Genomic DNA, 6,610 nt, shown 5'->3' with positions numbered 1-6,610 from the left:
ACACCGGAACCCTGGAGGAGAAAACTGTCTTTTTTAATCTTTAGTGGGAAACAAAACAACTTGTTATTGATTTTTTTTTAAAATTACCTCTTTATGCCTTAAAAAAATCTCAGATGCCAAGAAATTGCTTGAGTTTTGTGATTCACAAGTGTAGGAGGGATCTTGCTTGTTTATCTCACTTTTTTTAAAGAAAAGTTAGAGTCTGATCCTATGTCTGGACCCACCAGCAGCTTTACCACTCACATGAGCCCATGTATATCCAAATGATGCTCTTAATTTTAGCCTGGCCACACCTTGTCCAAAATGGGACCACTGAGATCCAAATGAGCTGTGATATGGCTTTACCCATGGGTCTAAATAAAAAACTGATATTTAAAGTTTATTTTTAAATCCTTACTTCTTTTAAAAAATTTATTTTAAAATCTGTAACACACTGAATGATGAAATTGTAACAAAACACAAAAAAAAAAAAAAGGCTTGCTTTTGACGTGTCAAAAGAATGGGTTTGTTTTATCCAATAAATATCTTAAAATTTGCAAAAGAGACTACTTTGCCCTTCTTATCAGTAATAATTTTACAAGATCATTTCACACTCCATTTCTTCAAATTTTCATCTAACTACCTGCCTGTATTTTCAGTGTCTCAGCCCCCTATTTCACCATGTTTTAGTCTGTTACTCATACTCTGAGGTTTGTCACAGTGTGTGACCTACCTGGTTTTATGCTTTACCACCTCTGAGGAACTCTTGACCTTCTAAATCTGCTGACATGAAAATATTTAAAGGCTGCAAGGCCATCCCATCAACAGCCTTCCCGTACTGCATCAGACTCAGTTTCTTCAGGAGCTCCTCATGTCACTCAAATTTTAAATCCTCTTTGGTTTATGCTTTCTTCATGTTTTTAGAAACCCTGTGAATCATATTAATGCCTCTCCTGGCATTTTAAATTTTGTTTCTGGATCTGAAATGAGCATAAATATGTGATGGATGCTCCAGAGCCTTGGCAGACCTGGCCGCTAATACAAGTGAAGGAAATGGAAAGAAAACTTGCTTTGAGTTTAGCCATAAAGAACATTTGCTTGCTTCCTGAGTGATTGCACCCAGAAATCTCTTCAGTCACTTCACGGTGCCTCATTTGGCAGAAATCTCACCAAACCTAAGAAATCAATTGGGTCCTGTCTAATGTGAGAGCAATCTGGGAGCCAACACAATTCTAAAGGTAACATAGCACAGGTGAATTCACCACATAGAAATGTGGTGAGTTGTTTCAGTCTCATTTTTCAAGGTGGGAACTTGGTGCCATTACCAAAAAAGTTTGCAGTCCTCCAGCAGGAGCTTTCTATCAAAAGAAGGTTTTGATTTAGCAATCCTGTGGTAAATGATGGATGGAGTTACACCAAAGAGAGCATCCTCAGACTCCCAGACCTTCATGTGCTCCCAGGAGGCTTCTTATCCCTGACAATCCATAAGAAGCTGGGTTGAGAGAAAGCAAAGTAGGTTGCTGTCTAATTGGCATTTCTTCCCCAGGATTTTTTTGTGTATGAGTTAGCTAAGCCTGAAGATTAGTGCTACAAGGGAAAATGGGCACAAAGGGAATCTAAACTCATGGCCCCAAGGACTGCAGCTTCAGGAACAGGTATGTGCTGTAGATTGAAGCTTGAAACAAAAACATTAAGACGTTTTCAAATTAGATGGTGTTTTTTGAACAATTTGTTCAGATTTTTATGTGTGCTCACATGAATATTCCAAATTGCATCAGGCCAAACAAAAAATGTTGAAGAACTCATTTCCCCCCGGAATATAAAGCCTAATATGTACTTGGCAGTAGAGAACAAGAAATCTGCAGTAGCTTAGAGGCTTAATTAAATGCCAGCTATACCTCTGGTAAAAACTGGCAAACATCAACTTTTCAATAGCTTCTGTGAACAATTCAAAGAAAAAAATCAACCAAAATTCAAACTTATTTGACAGTGAAAAGAAAAAAACAATTCTTTGGGCTGTGGGAATACAACTTTTACTGATGGAACTCTTGGAGATAAACACAACTTAGACAAGCACTTAGGTGATGCACAGGATAGAAAAAAATACCTTAGCAAGGTGTTCTTTATAGAGCTGTGTGCTTTCACTACCAGCTTGCAACTAGGGACTCGTGAATAAGAAAACAAGAAGTGCTTCTGAAATGGTGGAAACAAAATGTATTGGCACCACTGGTTGAACAGCCAAGGGATCTGAGACAGCTCCTCAGCCCTTGCTGTGCAGCCTTGGAGCTGCTGTGCAGTGATGCAGGTGAACACCTCGTGGGAAATGCAGAAAAGCGCAGCAGAGATCACAGTGGCAGGATTTCAAAGAAATTACACTAAAACCTGCAGAGTTTAAGTTTCTTTTAAAGGAACATTTGCTGTGAACCTTCCAAGAAAGACCCTCACTTGCTCTAAGCCTGGCTCACAAGGGAAATGAAAGCTGTCCTTGCAGAGCTCAGTGGTATTCAGCTGTCCTCAATACACACTCCAATAAGAAGCCATTAATAGCCTCCAACAGGACAGCAGATGAACAGGAAACAGTTTATGTGAAACTCTCATTCTTGCTGCTGCTCTAAAACACACTCTAAGCCTCATTCCATTTGTGTGAATGGTTTCTAAAGAGCCCACTTATTTTAAACTCCATTTTTGCTGAGCTAAATCTCCCTCCTAGCAAGAGCGCCAGAGTGACATTTATAATAGTGCCACAGCCAGAGACCCCCTGCAATCACAGAGCTCCTTCCTGCTGCATTCTGGCTCCACACTGATGCATTACTAGGGAAAAGATGCAACAGAAAATCCTTTCAGTCTTGTTCATCTGTTAGTCAAATAAACAGAGAGGGAAGCTGGTTAATTTGGTAACAGGAAGTCTTTCCTCACTGAAACATCACAGGCAATAAATAACCACTCAGTGGGTTTTTGTTTGTTCTCTTCATTGCTCCATGGTTCTGACAAAAGATAATTCATCTGGTGTTACATTTAAATTAAGGAAAACATATATATATATTCATTTATACAGAAGTCATATGGGGGAAACTTAAGATGTTTGCAAAGGAAGGTCATAATGGAAAATAAAACACAGTTTATAACTGACTTTAATCCTTTTTCTCCTTTCTTTTAGACAGGCTCATTACAGAAGGAGAACTGAATTTCTGCAGTAGCTGCCTTTGCTCACAGGCCTCTGATGAGCAATCAGCACTGTGCACTGAAGCATGAACTCTATATCTGTACAGAAATTCAAAGTTCAACAAATTCCCCATCTCAACCTGAAGATGGAATAACAATAGAATTAGATGTGTTATTAGAGATAGTGACCCAACACCTTCATTTTTTGCCTTTCATTTACCTTTCCATTTGCCTGCATCCAAAATGACAAGCTGAGTCTGCCTTCACTCAGTCCCTTCTGTGATGAATTTTTGACAAAATTTCTGCAGGCCAAAAATATTATGGTTTTCTTTTTAATTTTTGATGTTGTTTTTCTTGCATTGCTATTCACATGAAAGCCACATATGGATGGAGGAGATAAAGGAAAATGTCACATTGTGCAGGCTTTGAATTAAAATAAAGTTCTTGCATCACAGTTTTTTTCACTGAGCAAAACACTTGAAAGATCCTGCATTTCTTCCACTTTTCTAAGAGGCATTACTCAGTGAGTTCATCATTGCCAGTGAAAGCAGTAACCATTTTGGAGTGGTACAGGTTCAATAATTTTAGTATCTCTTGTTGTCTACAAAGTAAACTTATCTAAATATACCCCCTCCACACGAGCCTGGTTGTGGCAACTTCCAAATGGCAGCTCCAGATCCTCTGTGGTGCCTGAGCCACAGCAATGGGCATTTCCAACAAGTGGGAGCCAAAACACTGATATCTGGTTCATCAGGGTCAGCAGCAGCCTGCTGGAGTAGGCAGATACTGATATTAAATTATAAGGATATATTAGGTTCAGCATTTTTTGTGTACTTTTGCTTACCTTCATTAAACCAGTCAAACCAGCTGTTATATAAAATAATACATATACTCTCTATATATGTGTATATGTATAGAATAAGGAAAGGGTGACAGTCTCAATTTTGGATTTACTAAAATTTTGGATTTACTTCAAGCATCTCTCCTACAGAAGGTGGACCACGGGGCAAGTACTGCACTAGCAAGGCAAGACTGGGCCATGGTGACACCAGAGACTTTTTCAGGCACATGCTGCCCAACTCCCAGCCTTTCAGAGCCTGTTTTCTGGAGAGGGATTTCTCACTACCATCACTTGCTGACACACAGACTGTCAGCACTGTATGTGAATTAACAAGTAACACATTTACCCCCAGGTAAAGGGAAGAAGGTCAGGCAACAATATCATAAAATCAATACCTCACCTTTTCTAAATTTTATTTTATTTTATTTTACAACTCATTGTAGCTGGAACTGGTGACAGACAGACTCTAAAGCCAGGTGCTGAGACAAGAGTATTTCCAGTTGTGCCTGTTGTGCCTCCTGCCATGGAAAGGCTGTGGTAAGCACCAGTCTTTTGCCTCTGAAATGAGAGTTTCATCACTTGTTGGGTGACTGAGGATATAACAAGTTCCACATTTTCAGAATGAAAAAGAATTCAGCCTTGAATAGCAGGTGATATTTTTGTATTTCAGCTCAAAATTTTTTCTTAACAGGGAAAGGACAGGCCTTTAATTTTCTGGGAGCCTTATAAAAATAGTCACAGTAACTTTACTTTGATAACTCCTGTCTGTCATATCTCGGACTTCAGACTCCTCCTGCCTCATACAAGTCTTAAACCAAAGGAGCATCAGCGACACCAGCAGCACAGAGTCTGCCATTTCATCTATTGTATTATTTTATCTTAGCTCTTCCCCTCCTCCACCAGCTGGCCAATATTTTTAACATTTTCAGTCACTAAAATATATTTTAGAGCATATTTTGTTAAACAAGAGATTTTGGAGTCATATCCTTGACATATAACCTTAGCAAGGACAAATACTTAATGGACCCAGTTTGCAAGGGGGTGGCAGGCAGGGTGCTCCCATCCCTGGATCAGACCTTGCTGCTGGCCAAGGGGTGATGTCTGTCCCCTGCCTCTGTCAGATGTGCCTCTCTGGTACAGCATCCAGTGTCCTTGGTCTTCACACAGGACCTGTCAGCTGGGTGGGAGCATCCTTCCTGTAGCTGGAGGGCATCCCAATTCCTGCTGGCACCAAAAACCAAAGCCTCCCTTCTCAATGATACTTATGGATAAGAAGCACATTTACTTCACTGACTAAAGTTAAATACACTTCAGTGAATCATAATTTGAAAGAGTCTCACAGAGACTAAAGGAAGTGCAGGCATGCCTGGACAGCCTCATCAGTGCTGCTTGAAGCTCCCTCTCCTGCTGCACAGTGGGCCATCCTCCATTCATTTATTCAAAATCCTCCAGCTAAAGCATCTCCAAAGCCTAAAGCCTCTCTACCTGTGTCCTGACAGGCAGAGAGGCATCCTGTGGTGAGTGCTGGGCTTTCCTCCCTGTCTGCTCCCCTTCAGAGCACCATGGAGCTGAGGTGTCCTGAGCCGCTGAAGATCTGCCAGGTGAGCCGCAGCTCAGAGCTCGGCCGGCACGGCATCCCCTGGGCTCTTCGGGCAGTGCCAAGGCTGCTGCCTGTGGAAGCCACCATTCAGCTGGCTGCCTCTGAGGACCTGAGCGCCCAAAAAGCTTGGGAACCAAGTTAGCTTTGGATTTCCCTTCCCTGGAACTGCCTCAGCAGGACGAGATTCCTCTCTGAGCACAAGCCTGGTGTCACACCAGCGGTGGAGGATGCCCCGAAGGTATTTTAATTAGTTCAGGCTGGCTTATTCTACCGTAGTGGATCAGAAAGGCCCCATAGCTTTATCATCTCAGAGCTCTGAGCTGATGTCTTTGATAGCAGCTTGCATCAGATCTGTTTGCCATTAAATCATTAGCAGCCCATAAAAATTGAAAATAAATCAGGCTGCTATTCCCCAGACTTTGGTCATTTCCTAATCTCATGGAACACACGAAAATAGCTATGCTAATGACATTGTTATGAATTTGGGTTTCTTGCTCATCATTACAATTTTAAAGTGGCTTAAATGGACTAGTAATCACCATAGCAACAAAGCAGAACTCAGGGGGACTACTATCAAGAGAATTTGATGTCTTAAAAGGGTATGTGTGTTTTTTACATCTTTTCAATGAAATCTGGAGTTTTTCCTGGCTTTGAACCAGATAACAGACCTGAAACAACCAGGAAGAAAATATGCACATTCTCATAATAGCACTGAATATCCCCAAATGCACAGTTCTTATTTATTGATGCAAAGTTTAGGAGACATGAACAGGGTAGCAAGTAGGAATTAGTCCACCAGGAAGGATTTAAGTATGTGTTGTGGTAAAAAATGCATTTCAATTGCAAAAAGACAGTGTAGTACCTGGAAAAGCAAATAACTGAGGTCTGCAAGAAGACCACAGTGTCTTGCTGTGCCTCAGCCTTCAGGGTTTTTTCTATAATAACCTTTCCTGCTTCCACCTCCTCCTTCCATGGCTAAACATTTGAAGATTCTTAAAATTACTTGTCACACTATACAGCACAATCTA

The sequence above is a fragment of the Lonchura striata genome, chromosome 5 (genome assembly GCF_046129695.1).
Source record: "Lonchura striata isolate bLonStr1 chromosome 5, bLonStr1.mat, whole genome shotgun sequence".
Classification (NCBI taxonomy): Eukaryota; Metazoa; Chordata; class Aves; order Passeriformes; family Estrildidae; genus Lonchura; species Lonchura striata.
This window is presented reverse-complemented; position numbering follows the sequence as displayed.